Below are 27,125 nucleotides of genomic sequence, written 5' to 3'. Positions count from 1 at the left end.
TGAGGTACTAGTTAGTATCTTCTACAGAACACCACTTCACACTAGAGAACAGGATGACCAGCTCCTTAAGCTCCTAGCTATACCATAGGTACTGGAACTAAAGGTGCTGTGGGTGTTGCCGCACCCTCTGGCTTGAAGTAGTAATAACAATCCAAATACATAATTTTTGCCTTCAGCACTCCCACTATAAAAATTGTTCCAGCACCACTGATCTATACTGTGTGGGAAAAAAACCCTTGAGTCCTCATAGGGGACTTCAATCTGAGAGCTTGTTTAGACAGCCAGTTGGTGTGTGGAAAATTGGCGTATAAATGTACAGTGCACTAGCTTGCCACACAGTAACTGTTCATGTGGACCTTGCCATCATGCTCTAAAAGTTTCTGAGGTTTTCTAGTGGGGTCCACAATGATCAGTTTATAGCCTACATTATTTAATATTTATATCAATCACCTGAAAGAAAACATAAAATCACTACTGATAAAGTTTGCAGATGACACAAACATTGGGTGGTATGGTAAATAGCAAAAAGGACAGGTCACTGATGCAGAGCAATCTGAATCACTTGGTGAGCTGGGCACATGCAAACAGGTGTTTCAGTATATGTAAAGTCATCCATCTAGGAACCAAGAATGTACTCACAGGATGGGGGAATCTATCTATCCTGGGAAAGACTTCTGTGGGTCATGATGAATAATCAGCTGAGCATGAGCTCCAAGTGCAAATCTGTGGCCAAAAGGGCTAATATGATCCTTGGATGCATAAAACAGGGGAATTATGAGTCGGAGTAGAGAGGTTATTTTACCTCTGTGTTTTTGACTGGTGAGACTGCTGCTGGAATACTGTGTCCAGTTCCGTTGACCATAATTTTAAAAGGGTGTTGATAAATTGGAGGGGGTTCAGAGAAGAGTCACGAGATTGATTAAAGGATTGGAAAAGATACCTATAAAGTGAAATTTGCAAGGAGCTCAATCTATTTAATTTATCATAGAGAAGGTTAGGGCGTGACTTGATCACAGTCTGGAAGTACCTACGGACTTGGGGAACAGAAATCTGATAATAGAAGGCTTTTCAACCTAGAAGACAAATATATAGAAAGATCCTGTGACCAGCAGCTGAAGCTAGATAAATTCAGATTAGAAATAAGGTGCACATTTTTAACAATGAGGGTAGTTAACCATTGGAACAACTTATTAAGTGTTGTGGTGGAGAATTCACCACTGGATTTTTTAATTCAAGAGTATATTATTTTTCTAAAAAATATTTTATATTTGAACCACAGCTATTGAACCTGAAATAGGAAGTTACACAAGCAAATCTTGCGGCCTGTTATGTGTTATGCAGGAAGTCAGACAAGATGATCACTATAGTCCCTTCTGGCCTTAAAATTTATGACTCTATGAATTCATACCAAATTTGTGTGAATAATTAATTTTATGTGTATAACTGTAGGCAGAAAGACCAGCTTAAGACTTTTCGGACAATGTCATTCTCAGAAGTGGCTGGGCCACTTTAGCTGAAATATTCCAGAAAAATTCAGCCCTGGGACATGCAACTGGCTTGGAAAATTTCAGCCCCAACCATTAAAGTTTGGCAAAGTCAAAGCAACTGAACACAGGGTCTTATAATGGGAACTGTTCAGCAACCCTGACTATAGGCATCACTACCAGGTCCACTCACAATGAATTGCAATAACTAGAGGACCTGAGCAAGGGAAATGGCCCCATTGTGCTAGGCACTGTACACACACAATAAAAACACAATCCATGCTTTATAGAGCTTAATGTATCCTTAAAGCAACCTTAACTATCCTGTGTGGGTAACCCTGTATAAGCATGTGTAATTATTGGGCCTGCTTGTACACCAAATCCCGAAGGTGCCAGTACTGTGCCAGGCATACCATGATTTGGAGGCAAGCACTGTACATGCTTCAGCAGCTAGATCTTGTAGGCACTAGCCCTGGCAGGTCCCAATAATCCCTCAGACACAGGGCTAAGGGAAAGGGCATTTGATGTCAGCTGGCAGGAAAGAGAAAAGGTTGCAGATACTGTAGGTACAGAGGTTCAAACAGTTACAGTTCAAAGTGAGCAAGAGCAGCTGCTGCTTGGGTCCCTGGAGCAGTCCAGTCACGAGTCAGGGCTCTTCAGGCCTAGTGCCTGGGGTGCCCACTCCAGTCCAGTCTCTATTCAAGCAAAAAGGCACTTGTGGGCTTCCAAACCAGGTTCAGTGAGTGTCTCTCATTGGGGACCCTCTGCATTGGCTCCCTGCCCAGCTGCTGCTGCTCCCCCATAAGTCCTGCACAGGCCTTCCCCCACTGTAAAGTCCAGCAGTCACAGCCTGTTCTACACGCAGTTCTCTATCCAATTCCTGGAGATTCCTCTCTGCATCCAGAATTCTTTCTAGCTCCTGGCTAGCCGTGCAGCCACTGCTTCCAAAAATGCAGCCACTTGCTGGTGCTGAACACTTTCCCCTTACCTGGCCACGGGAAAGGGAAGTGTTGTGGCATGGGGAGGGTGAGATGGGAAACCTAGTCCATGCTTAGCCAGGAGGAAGGAGATGTGCAGTGGGAGAAGGCTGGTGGAAGTTGTAGTCCCCTGCTCAGCAGATCCATCAGAAGTGATTCTCTGATATCATGGAACCAGCATAGAGAATCTTCGACTTCTCCCTTTCCTTGCTTCTGATATCATAGAGAAAAAGGGGTGTAAGAGGAAAGAGGCAATGGCTGGGATGCCCTGTGCCGTGCTGCTCCTCAATTTTGACCTGGTGGGGCCACTGTAGCCAGCCTGAGTTAGAGCAATCCTTAGGCTGCTCTAATACAATGCAGAGGGACCAAATCTGCACTAACTCGCAGCAGGATCAAGAGAGTGATAAGATGATCTTTAAACTATCTTTGTACACCATCTCCCTGATTGAACAGTGCTCTGTGCAGATTAGCTGCTCTTCAGAATCTGGCCCAACATGTGCAGTGTAGAGCAGGTCAGAGTGGACTCTCAAATAAATGCTTAATTCTCTATTCTCTTTTGTCTTTATGTGGTTAATTATCCATTATTCCTTGAGTGCCTGCTTTATTTTTTACTTTCTTCAAGACACAGGAACAACATATAAACATAAAAGTGTATATGCTAAGCTTCTTTTGAAAGCAAAGAAAAAATAAGGCAGGACTTAGTTCCCATGAGCTCTTGTTTATTTTGAGCACTGACTAGATGCCACTGAGGCCTTTCACTGGCAGGACTAAAAACCTGAAATCTTAGCCTAAAAAGAACAAACACTTTATTTTTGAGATAGGGAGAAAATTCAAACAAGCACATGGTTCCATAGTTATCTGATGAGCCAACTAGAGCATGCTTGACTTTCCATCTGGACTTTCATCTTGACATTCATCTGGACATTTCAATTTCCCTTTGAAGTCTGAGGTTGCGTCTTGTGATTTGTAGCTTTTGAACATGAACGCCACTGTTGTGTCAAATGATTTCAGGGAGAGAACAGTACAGCACTTGGGTTTACCATCAGTTCAATAATAGCAACATCACTCACACATAACTTTGTTTCACTGGCTGATATTAAGAAAAATTGTTGCTTGCTGAATGATGCACAGGTCTGTCAACTATCCCCATACATGCCCTTTGGACTGAAAATGATTTTGTTTTATAGCATCAATTCGATGGTACAAAGTTCATAAATTTGTATTAGGAATGTGATTGCATCATTCTGATGCTGCAGCCCTAAATCACAAGAGAAAAGAAGCCAATTACTATGAAAAACACTGGAAGTTTTGCGTAAAAATCAATAGCAGGATATGACCCATAGTTTGAAAACTTTAAGCAAGTAAAAAGGACTTAAATCTTTATGATGAAAATTATGATTCTGGCTTCTAAAATAATAGCAAGAATTAACTGCACCATCGCAACAGTTTTATGAGATAATAATCTGGTTCTGAAGTGGATAAACTGAAGACTGAGACGTTTATCTCAATGAAGGAACTGGATTATTGCTCACGGAAGCAGCAAGATTGGTAGCATTATCTGCTGTGTGCAATAAGTAACATATATTAAACTAAAATTGTAAGTAATTCGGCAGGAGGGGGCAGGGAAGAAGCTGTTCAAATAACTGGAATAGCCAGTGGGACTGGATCTAATAACTGAAATAGCCAGTGATGGTGGTGTGGGAAGCATATATGTAAATATCCTATTGCAAAGAGGCTATTTTGTACAAGGGACCTATATTGGCCCTCTACGGAGCTTAGAGATAGGTAGATACACCTTTGGCTTCTCAGTCCTCATAAAATGTTGGGGTGTCTCGGAAGGTTATATGCCAGGTGGACAGAAGAACTGAGGCAAGGACAGGTCAGCAGATTGCACAGAAATGTAACATTTGTTACATTCTCCTTGCTGTATTGCAGTAAACAAACTATCTTTTTCTTTTTCTTCTGCAAAAATTCCCCTCCGAGCCCTGCAGTTAGCAGGATTTAAATAATGAAGCAATTTCAGCAGAAACTCCAGAGCAGAAGGCGAATGAATGTCGACTTCTAGGCAGCAAGGGATTACGCTGGAATAAGGCTCTCTTAACATGTATATTTCTCATGGATGGAGAGTATGTTACATACGACAGAAAGGAATGATTGCAGAGATGCTGGGATAAAATTATTTTCACGTGACATCTCAGTGAGACTTTGTGCTTCCTCGTAAGTTTTGCTTCTGACTGCTTGTGATCCCTAGACAATTAATATATATTAGTGAAACAGAACACTAAAATCACTCAGAGTTCTGGGTGTGTAGCAACCGTCAGACACAACACAAGCCCAAACCCTTTGTAAAGACAGATAAGGGCCATGCATTTTTTTTAACAATATGCAGAAATGAGGTATTCTTAGTTAGCTGCAGCATGAAAACAACATCTATAACTCATACATGTTGCTTTGCAACTTAAAAAAATTACAGTGCACTGAGATTTAAAGACTATTAGGCCTGATTCTGCTCCTCGTTACACTGCTGTAAATCAGGGGTGAAATCCTGGCTTCAGTGAAGTCAATGGGGGCTTTGCCATTTTTACCATTACTTTTGCTAAAGCCAGTGGAGTTGCAGCAGGGTAAAAATGGCACAAGTGGGATCCAGACTGGGTTCATTGTCTCCCCAGCATTCAGCAAAAACACTGTGCCACAAAGGTCACAGCTAGAGCGCTTATCACTAAAGCCACCCTCCAAAGAGCTACCATTAGACTCACATTTTTATTGTTCATCATTCTGAGAGCACCCACAAAGCACATTGCGACAGCAGTTCTTTTGCTCTGAGTGAAAGCTAGCAAACTTGCTGCCTGCCATGTTCCAGCCATCACTGTTAATGCTAGGAAGCAAGAGGAATGGAACCACAGAAAGGGCTCCTCTGCGTTGCATAACAGAGCACAGGAGGCAAAGAGGGATGCTTGCTTGCAGTAGAAATAGCATCATTCACATGTGGTAGGGGAAATAAGCTATGGAACAGCAGTACTGCTTTTTGTTGGGGGTTTTTTTGCCTTGACTACTAATTAGCTCTGGGAATGGTCGCATACAAATTCTTCTTCCTGTAATGTTTTATTCCAGATAATATATTATCAACAGCACCTGCTGGCATGGGCATTGCTTGGCACAGACATGCGTAATTAAGCCTGATACCATCTCACCCCATTATGTGTTTGTTAAGGAGGTTATTTTTTTTCTCCATTAAAATCAATGGGCGTCCCAGATGCACATGGAGAGAAGGACGGGCCCTGTTAAGTCTCTGCTGCCTGGCAGGCTTCCCATTAAGTTAAACCTCAGAATTTGTCTTCAGACTGATCTGCAACATCATGTTCGACAATGAGCAGTTTCAGCTTCAGAGTGAAACTGAAGTTGTGCAGCTGCATTCTCGCCATGCAAAGAGCAACTCACATGTGCAAAATATATTAGCTGCAAGAGTAGGAACTACTTACATGAAAGCATCCTGAAAGCCATATAGGAATCCCTTCGTCTAATGTTAGCAAGATGATTTATATACAGATCTGCAACGTGTTCCTAAGTTCGCTTTTCAGGAATCAGAGTGTACTGAAGTTTCACATTCCCAAGCTCCTTTTATTTCAACATGAAAGTGATTAAAGATGTTTATCTGAGCCAGAGAATCTTAAAACAGTACCACTTTCATTGTAGGATCGATTAAATCCATCCCAGGGGAACATTAGTCACATAAGAAAAGTATCTGAGAACTCCCCATTAACTCACTTTCCATTTTCCTAACAAGAGCCCTGAATGCATAAAGGAATAGCATAAGTGTGACAGGAAGTGCAACTGAAAGAGTGAAAAGATTTGCTACAGGAAAACTTCTTTTCTGGATTTAATGACTGAAGGAGTTGATAGGGGTTGTGTGTGTGTGCGTGTGTGTGTGTTTTAATCTTGATAAAGAGCAAGCACTTGCTTCTTTGTTTTAATATAAAGCACAGTTTTGGGGAAATTAAAGAAACTCTTTTGTCATTTACAAAAAACACATTGTAAAGCTAATCTATTTGTCTTGAAGTTTGCATTCCAAGAACAAACATGTATCCTTTAAATGTTTGCAGCCTACAAGTTATGGGGTCAAATTAAGAGCCTCACACCAATCTGAATTGCACCCGTATTGTTGGAAAGAACACACAATTACACTGCATGTAAAGAGAAGTTCTAAATTCCATGTCTTGGACTTAGTGTGGTTGAAAGCCACACTAGCCAAAGTGCACTCTGGGCCACCAGTACCAAACACTGCTTTAGAAATCTGCATGCAGAAGGCCCTATCCCCTGCACAACTATTCCACAGTGGGCATTCTCTGATCCCACTGGCCAAGTGTGCAGTTGCCTACTTCTGTTTGTTTCTGTTATTTCCAAGAATTATGGAGAGAGAAAGAGAGAGAGAAGCCAAGGACAAGCTGCAATCCATGTACTGCACTAAAATGGAATGTAGAAAAAGGCCTACAATGAACTAACTGGCAAGCAGAGAACTAGTAGCAGACAATGTGTTGCTAAGAGAGAGCAGTAGTCCTAGGACAGTTGCAGCCCAGAGGTTCAATCTGTAATCACACTGCTCCCTGTATGTCAGAAACATTTGCCCTTCCGGGGTTTAAAGGATGATAAGCAACTCAGTTTTGTAGTTTTGCACCAAAATCCGTTGTATGCTATGAAAGAGGCTACAACTAATATGTTAAAAGAAGATGGAGAGGCTTTCTTTCTCCTTGGGGTGGCATTAAGACGAAGGCAGCCCATGTAGCTCTGCAGGAAGATGCATTGCATCACTCAGCAGCAATCACTCCAGCTGATAACAGGACCAATGTTAAAGAGCTCTGAAGAGAGCCTCGTCCAGATCTTGCTGATTATAAGGATGGTTGCTACCACAGTAGGCTTTGAATGAAGGATGTAAAGAAGGTTACATTGGGATGGTTCTCAGGATTCCAGCAAAGAAATCAAAGAATCATTCCACAGTAGGAGATGGACTGAGTCCTTGGCAGAATACTGTCTTGAGAAACAAGATATTGAAGGGAAATGGATACTTGGACTGACCAAATTCAGTCCTGGCCTAAAGGTGGAACTATCATGAAATTCACAAAGTTACATCAAGGCTGAATTAAACCCACTATTTTACAATTGATAGGACAGTAGAATTCAGTGATGGTCTCAAACAAGCAAGTCCAAAAGCTATTTTCAAGTAGGCAGAACTCTGAACAGAAACAGTACAGAACAACACTAGATACTCTTTATTGCAGAGCTGCAGCATGCTGCTTATCAGAGATCTGAGCTCTGGCCAAGAGTCCTGCTGCTCCTCATACCAAGACTTCATACCAATGTCACTTGCTAGTAAGGCCTGTGCAGAAGATTACATTGAAAAACGTGTCACTGAGCTGCTAAGTTATTAGAAAAATTCAAAATGTTCCAAGCTTGATGGCTACTGGAACATCAGATAATGTTCAGAATAGGATTGCTGCATTCTAGAAAGGTAGTTTAAGACCAGATCCTCAGAGGTATTTAGGCATATATAGATATGCTAGACATTACTGTGATTTTCAAAAAGCACCTAAACAGGTTAAGTGCCTAACACCCATTGACTTCAATGGTAGTTAGGTGCTTAACCAGTGTAGGCGCTTTTGGAAATCCTACTAGGTGCTTGTCTGCATCTTTAGGCATCTAAATCTTTGAAAAACTGGCCCTAAAGCCATTCTGTCCTCGATCCCTTTACTGAGATTGACTATTAGTGCCAATTACGATAGGCATTTTTATGAAGTGATCACTTGTCTACTCAAAACTGGACTGAGACTACCAACTCATTTCATGTAAATCACTGCACAATTATTACATGGTGCTGGTAACCATCTGTGACCCAGAAGTAGAGAGCTCCATATCCCTGTCGTTGCCATCCACTGATTTTAATTAATGTCTTGCCAAGCTCATAAAACTTGGCAAGTTATTTTTTTGAAGACAGGAATGTGTTTCCCTTATTAGGTTTTTCCAGACGTCTCACAGCTGTAGGTTATTCACCAGTAATGTGCTGATTAGGAAGCAATGATATGGGACTTATCTGTCATTGCATTTGTTATCTTAATTATTTCACAGTGAAGATGTTGAATGATTTTCACCATGGGAACTAGAAATTCTGCTGTTGCTGGATCTAGCATGATGCCAGTATTTAATGGATGGTGGATTAGGAGTAATTCCCAGTATTGGACATTCATTGGTTGCTCTTTTATAAAAGCATTTTAGCAACGTGGTCAATAACCTAAAAAACAAAAGGGCCAAATGTTACAGTCCTTAGATAAGCAAAACTCCTGTTGGGTCAAATCTCATAGACCTAGAAGTCAATGTGATTACCAGTAAATAGAGTCATCTTGCCATACAATTCATTCACTAAGTCAGTAATAAAAGCAAATACATTAAACCAGATCCTCAGTTGTATAAATTACCATCACGCCATCGGAGTTACACAAGTTTACACCAGCTGAGAATCTGCCCACTTGTGGGGGCCAAGTTTCCACAGGGACTTCACTCTAGCTGCCATTTGTGCACATGCAATTTTGAATGCACAAACACATTTTCCTTTGTGTGTGCAAATGATAAAATCACTTGTGCTAAAATTAATCACTGAAAACCTGTTTGGACATTTGGAACCAGCTTCTCAACTGGTGTAAATGGACATTGCTCAATTGGAGTCAGTACAGCTACAGTGGTTTAACCCAGCTGAACGTCCTGTTCTTTGTGTGTAGATTCTCCCATTGGTGCATCCAAATGATAGTTGCTCAAAAATGCATGCATAAGCATTTGCATGATTTTGGGTCCATATGCCATTTTCCTGAATGCTTAGCATTGGAACCAAGGATGGTTAAAATAAAAATCAATCAAAATCTTAACCCAAAACTCAACCACAACTGAACCCTAACTCTTCCAGAGAAGTATCAAAGTTTGGTTATTTGTTTTTGATTGTTGCATCACTGGCTTTTGCACTTTCTGGTTTTGACCAGGGAAGAAGTAATGAATACTCTGAAAGAGATTATAATTACAGTCGTTTTGGTCCACCTGAAAGAGGAATTTTAGGAAAGGTTTCAAGAAAACCTGATCTCATGATATTTCCAGACAGGTTCCCAGAGACAACAGGTTCAGCAAAGCTTCAGATAAGTGATGTGCAATTCACTTGGTAGAGTGAATTAATGCTGACAATGAAATGATCTGAATGTGTCCTATTCATTTGTTAAATAAGCCTTCCATGCACTGTAGGGGCATGTACAATATTAGATTAATTAATACCAAAAAAAAAAAAAAACCCACAAAACATTAGTAGGCATTTTGAAGCAAGGACCATGTCTTAATAATTGTTTAAGAATCAGATAGCAGATGGGGCCCCAAATGTTACCATGATGTAAATCAATATGAACAAACAAATAAAAGTAAAGAACTGAACAGCCTCCTCCAAAACAAACTTATCCAGATAAGCCACCCCCGCAGAAAAAGCCTGGCCAAATATGCAAGCCTTGTTGTGGGTCCCAAAGGCCAACACAAGACGGTTTAGAAAGATGTTCATGGAAAAGTGAGGATTTTACTACAATAATTTTTTTTTCAGAAAATAGCTTTACTGGCATCATTCATTTTTCAACAAGATTTTGAAATGAAATATTTTTACAATTTAAAAAATTGCATTTTTTTTCATTTTGAAACTGTGGGGGAAATCCTACTTTCTCAAAAAGAAAAGGAGTACTTGTGGCATCTTAGAGACTAACCAATTTATTTGAGCATAAGCTTTCGTGAGCTACAGCTCAGATGCGATGAAGTGAGCTGTAGCTCACGAAAGCTTATGCTCAAATAAATTGGTTAATCTCTAAGGTGCCACAAGTACTCCTTTTCCTTTTGCGAATACAGACTAACACGGCTGTTACTCTGAAACCTACTTTCTCACTTTTTTACTCTTCCCCCACTGTTTTCATTGGAGAATAATATAGCTCAAAAGTTTTCAAAAAAATGAAAACCTTGGAGAGGGGTCCAGGTTTTTTTTGTAAGACATACCTTTTGTTGACTAGCTCTATCAAGAAACTCAGGATCTGTCAGATAAGCTGAAGAACAAGTTCCTTAGCTGAGGTCCCCTTGCAGAGAATACTCTTTTTCCAGTCCCACGGATTAAAATCTGGAGGCTGTTATCTCTGAAAGGTCAGGTGAGCAGAATTTTGGGGATAGAACAGAAGCAGTCTCCAAGACAGCCTGGATTTACACCATGTAGGGCTGCATAGATTAAGACCAACACTTTGAATTACATCTGAAAATGAATTGGGATTCCATATCAAGCTCTTAAAAGACCCTATAAGAGTTACTGAATTCATTCTTGAACTTCATGCCTGATATGATTATTGTGGGACGAGACAACAACAACATTGGAAGTCTGTGAAGACAAAGAACAGAAGTATAGTGTGCTCTATGTGAGTAAGGGAATAGAGTAGACACATTCTGCACTAACTAAAGTTTCAGAATGGTTTTCAAGGGTAGTCACAAGCAGAACTCATTACACTGATCCAGAAACTGATTGCACTGTGAGGATGTTGTAACGAAGAGTAGAGGCAAACAAAGTGCATGCTAGTGCTTTGCAAATTCCCCTACCTACCTCTTCTGTTCACTTCCTGCCTGATCTGTACCAACTCTGCTATTCCTGACATGGACTTCTCTGGAACAGGAACTGCAAATCATGCCAGATTGTACTAGGGACTAGTATTAGACTGGCAAACTCATTGTTGTATGCAGGGTAGTTGTAGCTGTGTTGGTCCTAGACCTTTCCCAGAACTGAAGAAGAGCTCTGTGTGTCTTGAAAGCTTGTCTCTCTCACCAACAGAAGTTGGTCCAATAAAAGATATTACCTCACCCACCTTGCCAAACCCATGATTATTAATTAGCTAAGCTAGGATTTGAATGCAAATCTCCAGAAGTGGCACATGTCCTGGATAGGATGTGGTTGACCAAAGAGACTAGTTTCTCATCTATCTTTCCAAGTACACTTGTGCTTTTTTACCTCTTGAGGCCCAAGCTTTTGTTTAGATGTGCAAAGGCCCTTGAATGCAGCCTCTGAAGATACCTACACTTTTTAAGCTGATGTTTTGTAATGTTAAATTAAATATGGAATTACTAGTGAAATTTCAAAGTCCTGTGTTTATGCATGAGCTCTGCCTAAGATGATTATAACGTTCCTTTTTGGCCATAAAATCTATGTATCTATGGCTATACTATGACTTCCAAGCAAAGAATTCAATCCCCCTTTAAAATAGTCTCTTCTAGGGTTGTACTTTATAAAGAGCTCTTTTAAATAGTGCACTGCCCTAGACATCATTTTCCCTAGTTTGGAGGAAGATCCCAATGATAAGTAGGTGGATTCATCATCTTAACAAAATTGCTGCTTTGTCCTTCAACTATTGATAGCTAACCTTCTGGAAAAGCAAATGATCAAACAACTGGTCCATGGGGAACCTTGGAGCCAAAAATGTCAACCTCTTTTCCTCTTCTATAGAGTGGTTGATGCAGGTTCCAGCTTTTATGTTGGCACAGTATGTTTCAACCCTTGTCTTCATAATAGAGATGTAATAGGTAAAACAAAGGTCTCTGTTCCAGTACCTTAAAAGCAGAGCGGAGTGGATTGTTGAAAACACAACTCGCCTTTATGGGAAAAAAAAAACAAAACCGACATGGGCACTTCACATAACCAGTGCTTTAGTGATCTTACAGAATATATATTAGCTGCTAAACCTTGAGAATCCATTTGTTTCTGTTTGTCCATACTATGTGTACAATACAGTAGAAATCTTAATCTATTTGGCTGCTACCTACACAGCACATGTATAATTTCTCTCACTGTAAGAATCTTCTTAAGTCCTCACCATGCTGAATTACAAAGATGGATACGGTCCAGCCAAATAACAAGCTGACCAAATTCATCCTTGCAGTGAGTCGCAAGATTTGAGGGTCATCAAAGAAAAGAGGGGGTGGTCAAAGGTCAACTCTTCACATTTCTTCAGGCAGCCTTAACATAGTATTTCACACTGCAGTACAAACTGTAACATGTGGATCCTCTCGTTTTCCCCTCCTGCAGCCATGGGTTGCTGGGGCAGAGGCAGCAGACAGTTAATGGACAAAGTAAAATAGGTGGATGGTTGGCACCAAACAGGAATGTGAGATAAGAAATCCACAGAGCAGGCAAGCAAAGTCAGCAGTCCAAGGGAGCATGCTGTGTTGACAGTGGAGCAACATCCCTAGCGCATGTCCAGTTCAAAGGCACTATTTATATTGACTGTACTGCCGACATGTTGACATGGATCATGATGCAACCCCCATATTCAGTCTATTCCGCTGGCCTTGTACATTGTCTGACAAATTATCCACTTATAGCTCTTTAGTGCATGTGCGCAAGGTGACTTCATTGAATCCAACACCTTGAGGGATCTTTGAGGCAATCATTTCATTCACCCTTAGAGGTAGTTAGTTATCAAAACAATTACTGTTGTATATGTCCTTTTTCCCTTCAGGTGTTTGTTACACACTAGCAAGCTCCCATTTCTGCTCTTCCCTTTCTTCCTTTGGATTGTTAAAGCAAAAATCTTTGCATTTCTTTTCATGGTTTTTGACCAGCTAGAAAGGTGAGTTGATTTTTCTTTTAATTTTGAAAAATGTCATCAAAATGTCAACAATTTAGGGGGGGAAATCAGTAAACTTTCATTAAATTTGTCACTGTTTTTCAACCAGCTTTGTGAAAGGGCAACTTCTAATTCTGCTAACTTATGCATTTTACAATACAAAGAAAAAAGTGTTTTTCCACATTTTGGAACCTTGTCCTTCTTAACACTCCCAAAACAATGACTCTATTGTGTGACTGGGTATTTCAAGGAGCTGGATCTGAACAGCTTGAATAGCCTTCCCCTGCTGTCACCGGCATTTAGATACACCAACACAGACTGCTGTAAATGATCACCTTAAGAGATAGCCATTGTTTATAACTGCACGGAGTAAGAGCTACATCTTTATAAAAAGGTACTTAACCAAAATGGTTCCCAAATGATGCCCAGCTAGAACGCAGACACCTTTAACCACTTTCTTTTAGACTTCTCCAGCTTTTTACAAGCCTCCCATTAAAGTCTATACCTGCTAGGAAGGAATTGGTTTGATCGTATTCTGGCTGATGCAGTATAAAAATCACTGTTTAAAGATCATTCTGAACCTCATATATCTAATTTAACACGGTGAGATCAGTCTGACAGCATAAACATGGGATACTGATGCCCTGTAGAAAACAGAAGCTGTCTTCCTTGGGCTTGTGTTTATATTGGAAATGCATGATTAAATACTGTGTGTGACCACACTACAATATCTTTAGTATCTATCTTACTTTGGGCCATTTCTTTGTTTCCCCTGGAATAGTCCATCAGCCCAACAACTGATCACATTTCTACTTTTTATTTCAACTCTCCCACTTAAGATAACAAGAGGCATAGTGTAACAGCTCTGTAGGATTCCATGTGTGTGGTATGTCTCAGGTTCACTCTTAAATTAGCGAACCTGGCTAACTCTGGAGATGAACATGTGAATCCAAACAGACCTTAGTAAATTTTACACCAACATTCTTTTCCATTCTGTACTCAGGTTTCTCCTGGATGAATGAAAGATAAGATTTATTGTCATTCCAGGCTCTATAAAATGAACAGACTGAATTAATTAGCCTTAGTTTAAACCCATATGACAACTGGTTCAGTACATAAAGCTGGTCCCACTCTAGATCTTGTTTTTGGCTTGGGCTTGGAGACACAGGAAGTGAAGATTACATATCTGTCCTGGCCAGACCATTAACTCCTCTGATTGAGGCCCACCTTTTCTCCCACTAGGGTGTGGGTTCCATTTTATTTGCTCAGCCTCAGAAGTTGATGGACCCAGCAAGCCACAGACCTCGGTGAGAGAGAATGCTGACAGCAGATAGACCATTCTAATCATGGCCTTGGTAGACATTCTGATAACTGTTTCTCCTTGATTATGGATAGGGTAGCTCCAGAATACCCCTCCTCCTGCATCTGTTTTCTTTATGTTGAGATGATCTGTGACAGGAGGAGGAAAGGGAGGAGGCTAGAGCAACAGTGTCAGAAATTGTGCTAAGAATGTGAAGAACTGCATTATAAAGGCTTTTTTGCAGCATGATGCCCTGGCTGTGATGGAGGTGAAAAATAAGGTTTCTCAATCAGCAGAGCCATCCCGGGTAGTAAACTGTCTGGAAAATCCAATTCCTATTCTCCTAGATGCAGAGTTGCGGGTTTCTAACTGTGAGGAGTTTCCTATCTACAGTATTTCCTGGAAAAGATAGATTGCCATTCAGCCTGCTTCTCTGACATCTGCCCCTGGATGTTTCATCATCAGCTTAAACTTAACATGCCCAAAACGGAATTGCTGGTGTTTCTGAAAACAACCCCAGTTGGTCAGAGGAAATATAGAAAGGAGATGGCAGAGCTGGTGTTTGCCTCCAGGTCCGCCCTGCAGTGTCTCCTACAGACCAGAAGTGGCTCTGAAGCAGCCCTGCCTCCTTGAAGGGGATCTTTAAATAATCGCCATTATTGGTCATTATTATTATATATTATTATTATTATTATTATTGGTCATTTTCAATCTTGTTCTGCACCCTAAATGATGTAATCCAATGCAGTATGATGCCAAAATCATTTTGTAATGTAAAAGGAAATATTGTTAAAGGAAGCCCAAGATTCACACGCAGAAATCCAGTGCCAAACTAGGATTTGCATGTACAATCACCCACTTCGTATGCATAGCCATGGTACTTGCACATGCAATTTAGGTACTCCGTTATGCAAAAACTTTATTTCTCGTTCATTAAAACTTTGTTCCAGAGAATCTGAGGTTTCAAGTGCTTCTAATAATAATCAAATCTTTACCTAAAAATATATTAACAATTCATCCTTTCAAAAGGTAAGCAAGGATAAAAATAGGAATGAAAAAATATCTGAACAGCAGCCTTTCCCACGGTCAGCAATGGTACAGATAGGAGATTACTACAGATGTACACTTTGTTATGGGTTGGGTAAAACTTCATTGAAACTGGAGGCTGTAATTGCCACCCTTGATTTAAGATAGCTGTAAGGAATAGTAAAGTTCCTTTATGAAATAATAATGGTCTCCATTCGAAACACAGGTACATGTCACCATCTAAATCAAAGGTGCATGTGTGTCGACTCAGAAATATGAACTATGTAAGAGAAGGGTGTGGCTGGAAAAGTTGCGGTAAAGGTAGTGTGTGTGTGGGGGGGGGGGGGGCGGGGTGAGAGAGAGAGAGAGGAATAACACCACAGAAACAGCCAGGGACAGAGAAGACAGACATGGCAAGAACAGCTCTGGGAGTGTGACCCTGAGAAAATCCTCTAGAGGGAACTTCTTAGGATGAGTGCTGGTTGAAAGGGTCTTGGATCTATGAACAAAGAAACTGTCTCCTGTTGTTTGATTCCTGCTGTGTACAAGGAAACAGGACTTTGTACATAAACAGGATTGCTTACCTGCAAAGCTCCAAACTTTGGCTAACCACTCAGGTCAAAAGGGATAACAGTATTAAAATGATTTTGTATGTGCATATAAACTGTAAACAACTTTGTGTTAGAAAAGTAAAATATAAGAAAACAAGAACAACCCAACATTAGTAGCAGATCCTCAGGTTTCCAGGCATCTGAATTACCAGCAAGTGGTTCAGCAGTGAGGATATCTTTTTGGCTAGATTGCAATATAACTGTATCCTGTTTTTGTTGTTGTTTACTCGGTATGACATCTATCGACTCAAATGAGCCATTTTTTATTCCTTTGTAGACATGATAGTGAATTTAGCATGGTATGTTATCACAGAACTCCTCACAGACTGTGCTGACAAATAGTTATATGGACAACCCATTCAGTCTGTAGTACCATCCATCAACGATGACAGGAGCTGGCAAACCAGTGCTGTTCATGACAATATGCTATTTCCTAGGAAGTTGCCATGCTTCATTATTACTGGTGGAGATAAAACTAAGATGAAAGGCCAAGACCCTTGTTCGGTTCTTAACATTTTCTCAGAAAATCATTCTTTTGATATGGTATTTACAGTAGCATCGACTGACAGGGTAGCTCATTACACTGGAACAAACACACAATATAAAAGCAGGTTGTCCTTACCAGTAGCTTGATGACAATTAACTTTTGCCTTTCTGCAAGAAATTTCCTCCTGTAGGAATGGTGTTGAGCTGCGTATCTAAAGCATACTCTCTCCTGAAGGGTCTGAATCACATTCAATTAAACAATGCAAAGCTAGTTGGGATTTACTGTGATTTGCAGTTTGTGGCTACAGGAAATTCTTTGGGATCCAGTATGTAAAGGCTCAAGAATGCATTTTGTGGTATGTTGTTTTATGACCCTTTGTGAATCAGAGCATTTTTTCTTGAGTTGCAGAGTACTGTGCAACAGTGTTACCGGCTAGCACTTATATAACACTATGGAGGGATTAATCTTTTCTGCCTCTTGTGAAGTAGGTGTTACTATCCCCAGGTGGCAGAGGGGAAATTTAAGACACAGAGAGGTTTCCATGACTTGCCCAAGAATCTGTGCTGAGACAACAGTATTTGGCTAATTCAGGATTAGAAGTCAGAGTCCAAAGTCTGCTCTGAATTACATCCCGACTTCAATGGGTTTGCCTGGGTGCAACCAGGGACAGAATTTATTGTTATTTAATGTGTGCATTACCATAACACCTAGGTGCCCCAGTCAGGGCCAGGACCTCACTGTGCTGGGTGCTATACAAACACAGAACAAAAAGTTGGTCCCTGCTTCAAAGAGCTTACTGTCTAATTTATCCCCTGGCATCCCTGACCTCTAAACCCATCTTTAGTCTATGCCCCTTCTGAAGTAAAATCCTTCTGTCTTCTCAGTTTTTATGTGTGGTTCATGCAGTGGCAAATCTGCGCCAGAGGCTTTATCCATGTTAGTATAGTTATCTTCTCCACACACAAAGCAGGGGAATTTGAGGAGGAGGGTCATCTATGGGAAGGGCATTGTAGAACTCCAATTTTTCTGTCAGTCCAGGAAATACTACCCCTCCAGGTGATATTGTGTGCCAGAGGTTTTATACCAAACTAATGGAAATGCTGACTTTGTAATGGTCACCAGTAAGCAGGGATCTCTTCACCCATTACTGAAATGCAGCTAATTCAGGAGTGGAACACATCATTTGTTACCAGCTCGCAGCAGCTCTGTCAGCGTGAGCGGAAGTGTAGAGGAATACTGTAACTGCCACAGTTTGGGTTAGGTAGGCAGAAGATAACTTCCCAAATTGGGATGCTTGGATTTGGCTAAGACACGATCACCTCTATGACTCTGTTTAATACACCTACATTACCCAGGTGTCAAACACTGGGCTTTGCCTCATGGCTTCTGTGAAACATGTCATGTGATCGTTAACGACCACAAGCCTTGGGTTACATTTCGTCCTCAAGCCTGCCGCTGCAACGGCACATGACTACGGGGTCTTCTCTTTGGGTGAGTACTGACCCAGCAGAGAGGTAGAGAAGGGTGCTACCTACTAAAGCACAAGCATGGCCGCCTGCAGTACCTGAATGTTCCTTGGACACCTCAAATTCAAGCAGTGCCCCACCTCACACTACTTAGCTTATGAGATAGGAGAAGATCACACCACAAGGTTAGATGGCTACAGACACTGGCTGAGAACAGGTGCTGGTTCTGCCCCAAGTAGTGACAATTACGCAATTATTCGAATGTAGTGGCGGGACAGTTCTTGGAGCAGTAAAATATTTGTCTTTCATTGTCACGCAACCCCCAACTGGTAGTTAAAGAGACACTTCCTTTCCTGGAACATGCACATAGTTTAGATCAAAATCACAGCCCCTTTGATAGCTGCTTGAAAGCTCTTCCGCATTGATTAGCCATTGGCAGCCAGACAAAGCTGCCACTATGTTTTCTTTAAAATGAAAGAAGTGACAGGCTTGGAGAGAAGTAACAAAAACAGGTTCCTTTTATTTTGGTGAAATGGAAAAGATTCTTCAGCTGCAGACAATAAAGACGACACATGGGTGGAAACCTGTTACTGGTTCCACACTATACTGAAATGGCAGATGGATACACCGAGGCTAGCTTCAGAATGTCTTCATCTGTCTTCATCTGTTCTGTTTGGAAAGAAAACAAGGTTTTGGCACCAGGATTTAAAGAAAATAGAAGGTGCTAAATTCACTAAACTTGTATTAGTTTGACTGGGTAATAATGATAGTTTAATGACAGGAAAGAGGCAGATAATTAGAAGTGAGTAGTTCTGATCGCCCTTGCGCGTGGCTCCAGATAGCTTTGCAACACTCCTGAATCCTTGTTTGCTTTGTCTGAAGTTGAAATCCCACAAGGTCTGGATGTTACCAGCTGTCTAGCTAACTAACTGCCAGCACTTTTCCTGAATGGGAGCTATCAGCTCCCACAACATCAGCCCCCTCCCTTGAGCACTTCCATGCTGTCTTTCTGTGTGTGATTGCTTTTATCTATTGCTTGCAGGAGCTGCTTCTAATCATATTGCTTTTTGCCTCCGAGGGTCAAATACAAGACCATTGCTCCCTAAACAAATGGAGAAAACTGTCACCTTTCACTAGACTGATAAGCATTTGGCAGGCAGGACACCGTGAAGTAGGAGAGCAAACAGCCAGCAATCTGCAAACACCATAAATATGTTACAATCTCAGCAGGAAGATGGGCAATATATGCACCAAGAGGCCTTTGTTTAATGAGCTGTCAGAAAGCAGGCATGGAGTTATGTTTGAAAACATGTACAAGCTGTAGAGATGGAGCCGGGGCACTGAAAACCTCTTCTCCTTTTCTGGGGATGTTTGGAGTATCTTATCAGTTTGAGAACTGTCATGCGATGAGGACTATCATTAGCAAACTAATAGCATTGGAAAGCTACAGATTTTTCTCTCTCGGTTCCATTTTGTGACCTAAATAAATTATGGCAAAACTTACTGGTTCTTTTCCACAGAATCTTTTTGTTCCGAAAGCTGGAAACGCAGCCAAGAAACCAAAATGAGTGTACCAATAGACGACAAAACTAAACAGGCATAAAATACAAAGGACTAAACAAGGAAACTAAGTATATTATTTCTAATCCTGTGGAGATTGTGTTGATATTACCCTCATGCACCTCCAGCCACTCGTTTATTTCAATCATGCACATAAAAAAGCATTGAGATAGAAATGATGGCTGAGGTATAATGGAATAGTAGGGCTCTTCTGGATAGGTGTAATATAGTGTGCAATAGAATGGGTCCTCAATAGCTATAAAGCTATGCAGGAAAAGTGATTGCTGAAGTATAATAAGAGTAGTAAGGTCACTGGATGGGTATAATATGGTGTGCAACCGAATGCAGCTTCCATAGTTGTAAAACCCTGCAGGACAAGTTGCCAAAGCTTCAAACAAAGCAGTTGTTTTTTGGGTTCTTTTGGGTCATAAAGCTCATACTTTCTTTTTTAAAAGGTGAACCAAAAAGCTTTTGCACCTGCTCAAAGCTGAGTTCCAGTTTCTGAGTTTTCTTCCCCTTTAGGAATTACACACTTGTTTACCCATCCTCCTTACACCGTTTTAGACACCTGCAATAGCATTAAGTGCTGAAGCAACACAAAGAATATGCTCCTCAGGGCTCCAGGGAAGTAAAGGAGGAGCTGATTTTCAAAGATTTTTGTTTAGAGATGGATTAAAACCCAATCCTTTTTATATAATTTATCTGATATATTATTTTATAAGAATGAATGACTTTCCTGATAAGTTGGCCAGGGTGGTAACTCTGGTTACTATTGTACCATGGGCCTCCACACTAAATCAACAGTCCAAAGTGACATCCCAGTTCTTTACCTGTCTCATCAGGGATGGACATGCTCTTTGAATAATGGAGACTAACCCCCAACTAGCGTCTCATAAATCTTCTTCCTGCTCCCTGTCAATCTTGTATAAATTGTGTTCCAACCATCTATGTCTCAGCCAAATAAAAACGTTGCCTAAACAGTCTGATAGCAAAGAGGCAGGCCATAACAGGTCAATTGAAAAAGGCATTGTGTATCGTAGTGTACTTTAAATGCCACTTACTCCATATATTTTGTGTGTACGAATTGTTGTGTTTCCTCTGCATGCTGATGATACCACAGACTCTACTTTTGCATAATCTCCCTCTAGCTTCCAATACACATTGGATAGCAAAAGGGAGAAATGGAATACCCCACAGCGGAGATACCTAGCTGAAGACAAGAGGTTCCAATAACCACTTCTTAAGTCTTCCCACCCTAAGAATGAGCCCGGCTACTCAAAGTGGTCCCATCCATCCATCCCTATCAGGGACCACAGCATTGTCACCAACAGGTGATGGTCACCAATAACAAAGGCTGCTGAACATTCCAACATAATTAATTAGTGTAGTTCTTTATTGTCCATCTTCAGCAAGAGACTGTGAGGATATATACGCTGTCTCTTTAAATATGTAGGCAAGGGTGAGGCGGGGAGACCAAGAAAGGTGCCAGGCAGAAGATCTGCAGTGAAGCAGAGAGAGGGAGGGAGAGAGAGGGTAGCTTTTGCCTTATTCTAATGAAGCTTTTTCTGTGATGATTTACCACTGTCACTTGACAGAGATCATCATTTACCAGCACTGTTTCAGTGTCACAAGATGGTCAAAAGTCAACTGAAAGATGCCATAAAAGGCAATCAGCTGTAGATGTGACTGGAGCTGCCTAGTTGTCAACTTCCTGCACAAGAAAGGGAAGTTAGGAGTGAGTTAGCAGTTAGTCATGATGTTCATACCAAGAGGAGAATTTTAAAGCAATGGAAAAACCTCCACCCACTTACGCATAGAAAGCTTCCTGGCCTCTTGGTGTGAGGTATGAACTACCACCTCCAGGAACTAGTGTAAACTACACACCTCCTGAGTGTGGTGCTCTGTCCCATCAAGTGGCAGCAAGACCACTTAGAGAGAGATTAATGAGTCTGCTACAGCCTTAGCTAAGGACCCCATAGCTTTTAGCTCATGTAGTAGAGCTCATGCATTTAGCTCCAGAGATTCCAGGTTCGATCCTGCCCAACGACGACAGGGTCGGTCATTGTTACACTAGGGCTTCCATTGTGGTCCACACAAGGATGACAGAGGATGGATCTGCATACCAGGCATGGTGATGTGAAACCCAACAGCCCCCTTCTAGATCTCCATCTGAACTTTAAACAGGAGAAGTTGGACATTTCCCCCGTTCCGCCTCAACATTTTTCATTGCCCCGTTTTGTTTTTGCTGCATAAGGCACAGATTCTTTTATTTTTCCAGACTGGCTGATTACAGTACTTTCTCAATCCATGAGGGGAAAATAGGAAATGATTTCCTTAGTCAGGCCCTGAATTGACCGGTGGGTTTAATGATCCTGCTACACTTGGCAGTTTTTCTGCTGGCTTGAAGTGTGCGTGTTTATGCAACTGGGATCATGAAATTTGAATTATTATTTTAAATGTTTTCACAGAGAGTAGCAATGTAACAGAAATCACTAAACAAAATGTACATTGTGTGTGACAGTTAGCAACGGGCCAGTTCGCAGATTATTAAGAGCTATTGAAAGTCATGCTTATATTTTTCTTCTTTACCATTTTTCAAGGACAATTTGACTGCATTTCCCAGAAAGGTTAATATCAACAATCTGTTCCTCTCATTTCTCTGAAAGACATTTAAAAGTAAAATGTCCTGCTGTTATTTCACCATTGCCTATGCTATTGATGGCTGAGGGTCCCTGGATAGATCCTGAATTTTTGCAAGTTTGCAGATTTCCAGTGGAATTACTCAGTCCAGAGGAGCATTATGAAAGTTTCTCCAGAAATTTTTCTGAGTGCTGGTTGTGCTACATGGCTCCACTCAACATCCTTCACTATTGGTGATAGGCTAAGTAAACTGAATTTTCAAACTGTTTTTTAAAAATGTGAAGCCCTACTCCAGTTGCCTTTCAATATGATTAGATGGCTGGCCCCAGTATTTCCTAATGTACACTATAATATTCTAAGAGCTACATACTGAAAATATACTCGTTCACAAGAATATGAGCCATGGTTATTTGAAGGTAGAATTATGTGTCCAGCTGTAAATCTAGAACAAAAGGCAGGGTTTTTTAGCCTCCTTACCATATCTCTACCTATTGGGGCTAATATTTAGTTTTGGTTCATTAAGCTCCCTTGATTTGAGTCGTAGCATAAGCAAATAACCCTAGACACATTACCCATATTTTGAGATCATTCTGCTGGTTGCTGTAGTTTTATTATATTTACTTGCTTGGGATTTTTTTTATGTATACTGCTTTGAAAATTGAGCAATGACAAGAATGTTCTTCCTTCCTTTATCATGCGTAACACAGAATTACTGATTTTATAATGATAAAAAGAGAATATGAACAATGTTGCACGATACTGCATTGGTGATATTTTCCATAGTATTCCTTTTCATTTCCATATCACAGCTGTAGACCTGATCAATTCAATGGATCAAACTGAGACCTAGAGTCAAATCCTGACTCCACCATGTCAATGACAAAACTCCCATTGATTTCAATGGGGTCAGGATATCACCCTTGGTATGTTTTATTGGACACTAATAAACTTGATCCTGTAGTTTCCACTGAATAAGGTACACTCCACTTTCAGTCCTGAACTGCTGCATACTGTTGGCAGCATTTAAATCATGAAGGGCTGCATTACTCATCAAAGATGGCTGGATTTCAAGAGGGATAAATGCTCCATACAGAGACTCCCTGTAATAAAAAATGATATGTTTTAGTTAAGGCCATTACATTATTTTGTTAAAAAAATAATAGTTTAAAAGGATGCAATAATTGGAAATGTAAGCATGTCAAAGTTAGGAAATTCTCATTTCAGGCTGCATGACACATCCAGTTTTTGTTCTCAGACTCACTGATGTATATTCAATTTTCCGGCATCTTGCTGCAGCATAAACAGGTCTCTGCAGATTTGACAAGATATAACCAGCAGTTTTTGACAGCAGATTTTCTAATGCATAGCCTAATCTCTGCACTCTTGCTGCTGCAAAGCCATGCTCCGTTCATTCACTGCAACTTTGCTAATGCATGTTCCATGCTGTTCTACAATCACTTTTATGCATTTAAAATTCTCTGAAGACTCACTGGTACATAACAGCTGTAGTTCACTGATGCATATTTTACCCAAGTACTGTGGTCACTGGTGCACATCAATGCTTTGGAAGGATACTTCATGGCTGCAGACACTTGAACATAACTAGTCAGTTTACACTAAAAGTTGCTTATATATAAATATATATATATATACTAGTTTTGTTTAAAAAGTAACCTGGACACTGTTTCATAGGAAGGACTGAATTCTTGGACAGGCTCTGTCTTTTTGTGCTGTGTTTTGTATGGCACCTGGCACAATGGCGCCCTGGTCTATGACTGGGTATCCCAGGCACTGTGGTGACGATGATGACAATTAATATTATTATTAATAAAAGTAAGAATGATAACGCTGGAGAGTTTTTTGGAAAACAATGTCTACTATATCACTCACAAAGCTTTGGCCTGATTTGCTACACATGCTGATTCATAACAACTGTCAACACATTTGTCAGCAACATGAGAAAGAAGAAGAAAGGAAAAGAAAAAAACATCCACCACCTCAAAATAACTAGGAAAAATTGGAGGCCAAAAGAATTTCTTTGGCACAAAATGATTAACAATATCATTTACTGGACCAACTTCCGCTGGTGAGAGAGACAAGCTTTTGAGCTTACACTGAATTCTTCTTCAGGTCTGGAAAACTTAATCAGAGTGTCACAGCTAAATACAAGGTGGAAGAGATTGTTTAGCATAACTAGTTAAAACATTTTTCCAGGGACCATTCAAAGTGAAGTAGCCCATTACCATCCCTTTAGTCTTAGGGAGGAAAGGATGGCGGGAGGAAGCAGTTGGAGGGGGTCATTAGTAGATCAATATGGCTACAACAACACTGCATATAACAATACCATGGCTTTGTTTACACTGCACTTTTGTCAGTAAAACTTTTTTCGTTCAGGGGTGTGAAAAAACACCACCCCACCACGAATGACAAAAGTTTTGCCAACGAAAAGCGCCGGTGTGAACAGCACTTTGTTGCCAGGAGAGCTCTCCTGCTGACAAAGCTACCGCCTCTCGTTGGGGATGGATTTATTTTGTTGGCAGGAAAGCTCTCTCCTGCCGACAAAGAGCAACTAAACTGCGCACCTTTTAGCAGTACGGCTGATGTGGCACAGCTGTGTGACTAAAAGGTGCATAGTATAGACATAGCCCATGTCATACAAGTCTAGTATGACAGATATCTTGATGATAGCACAGAACCTGAAGAGAAAAGAATAGAATTAATTGTATATTGTACTGGAATGCCATGCTTCATTGCACAAAAGAATACAAAATGCATTAAAGCTTTGATATCAGATCCTCAACTGGTATAAATCAACATAGCTCCGAGAGGCCCTTTGTTTCCAAATTGCTCTTTGTAATTCTGAGGGCCTGATTTTAAACTAAAATAATCCCAATTATGGGTAAAAATACAAGCACAACTGTGCACCCAATTTGTGTCCACCATTATCAAAACTGATTAAGCAGATCTTGGGTTTGTGTGTGCAGTTACTGAATATCCAACTTGTAGCTGGCTATTACAGTAATTGCTCTGAGCAAATCAGACACTAATTGCTCAGGTGATTTTGTAGGTTTCTAACATTTTGGAAATAAGGCAGTAAAAGTCCTGTTATATTTCTCGATAGATAGACAGACATAATTTAAATGTTGAACTTTGAGTGATCTGGCAGAGAAAAAGTTCCCATTAAAAATGTCTTAGAAAGTAAACACTGGGCATTTGACCACTCATTCAAGCGTACATTTTCAAAATCAACGAGTGATTTTTGGTGCCTCAATTTTTTGTTCCCTGACTTAAGTTAAGACTGAAAGAATCTGATTTTCAGCACTTTCTAATAATCAGGTCCCCATAAAGTGCCTCAAACTGGGTACCTCAAAACTGAGGCAGCCAAAATCAGTCATCACTTTTGAAAATTCAGGCCCTCATCTTTTATACATCTTTCAAATGGAGAAGAAACGGAGCATCTTAAATTATATTGGAAAGATTATAGTCCATGTATCAGTGAGAAAATCAAATGTGCCTTGTAAATGTTTCTTATATAAGTCACATTTTCCACAGTCTTTTGTCTGTTGTATAAAAACCTGCTACAAGACAGTTTAGGTATCTAAAATGCACTCCCCAAGACTTATTCACAAATCATCTGGTTTAAAAGAGCCCTCTCCAAGTATACTTCAGAAAGTTTTCCATTTTGCCCTCCCAGGCCGTCTAGCAACAATGGTGGCAATAAATAACTTTGCAAAGGAAATTCTGTGTCAACCAAGAAGGTTAAAAAAACTGACTGAAGAAAACGTACCAAAAGAATAATTTATTGCCCCTTAGCATCTGCTTTTATGTGTATCCTTTTGAGAACAAATTAACTAACCTTGCATATCTCCATATGGTCCTTTCTGGGGATACTCATCACTATGAAAGCGCGTGTTTGTTAGGCCCCTAATAACAAACACGTATGTTTGTTATACATTGGAGAATGTGAGGATTAGATGTTGATGGTGCTTTTACAATATGATAAATTGCTGCAGGAGAAGAGAAATATTTTAAAATCTGCCAGAGATTTTCCTTCCACGGAAAGGAGCCCAAATCCCAATATTTTATGTGTATGCTTTAGGTCTTAAAAGCAGCTGCTTTCAAAATGTAGATGATACCCACATGCTTCATAAAATCCCCCTTCGAAGGTCAGTAATGAATTTGCATTATTTTTTAACAATGGTAAAATTAAACGTTAGTGCCAGAAACAGAATGAGAGTGACCTTTACTCTGATGAAGAGCTTTTCTATGTCCCTCTCTGTGTGTAAGTAACTATCTATAGAGGAAAGATTTAGGCAGTAGAGCTGCAAATCCAGTTTTTAGGCTAGGATTTCAATAACTGGAGAATATTAAAACCTGGTCTGTATTTACAGTGAACAAGTACAGTAGAAAAAGCCCATGTTTCCCATTAATTGAATTTGGTGAACAAATTTAGGCCAAACAAAATTCCCAAGGCAGTAATTCTTTTGTAAAAAATACGTTTGCTTTCATTTTAACATCTAGTATGGAAATTATTTCTTTATAATAATGAGGAAAAGTAGCCACGAGTGATATATTTAACTACAGACAACAGGCCAGTGTTTTACATTCATTTGACCAATGCTGTGCTAAATGTAGCTCTAAATGACTATTGTCTTGTGGTAGAAGAAAACACATACGGATTTAAATGTTGTGTGCCATGTCCACAGATGGTGTAAATTGGTATAACTCTGATGAAGTCAATGGAGCTATGCTAATTTACACCAGTGGAGAATCTGGCCCTATGAATAAAGTCATAGCTAGTGGTGATAGGGTATAAGGACAGGAAACCAGTCACAGTGGTAGAGATCAGATTCTTGCTATGGTAAGTTCTTGATTTAATCATCCAAGATTCAAATGGTTACTAATGTTCATTGCAT

Source organism: Eretmochelys imbricata, chromosome 2, assembly GCF_965152235.1.
Source record: "Eretmochelys imbricata isolate rEreImb1 chromosome 2, rEreImb1.hap1, whole genome shotgun sequence".
Taxonomy (NCBI): Eukaryota; Metazoa; Chordata; order Testudines; family Cheloniidae; genus Eretmochelys; species Eretmochelys imbricata.
This window is presented reverse-complemented; position numbering follows the sequence as displayed.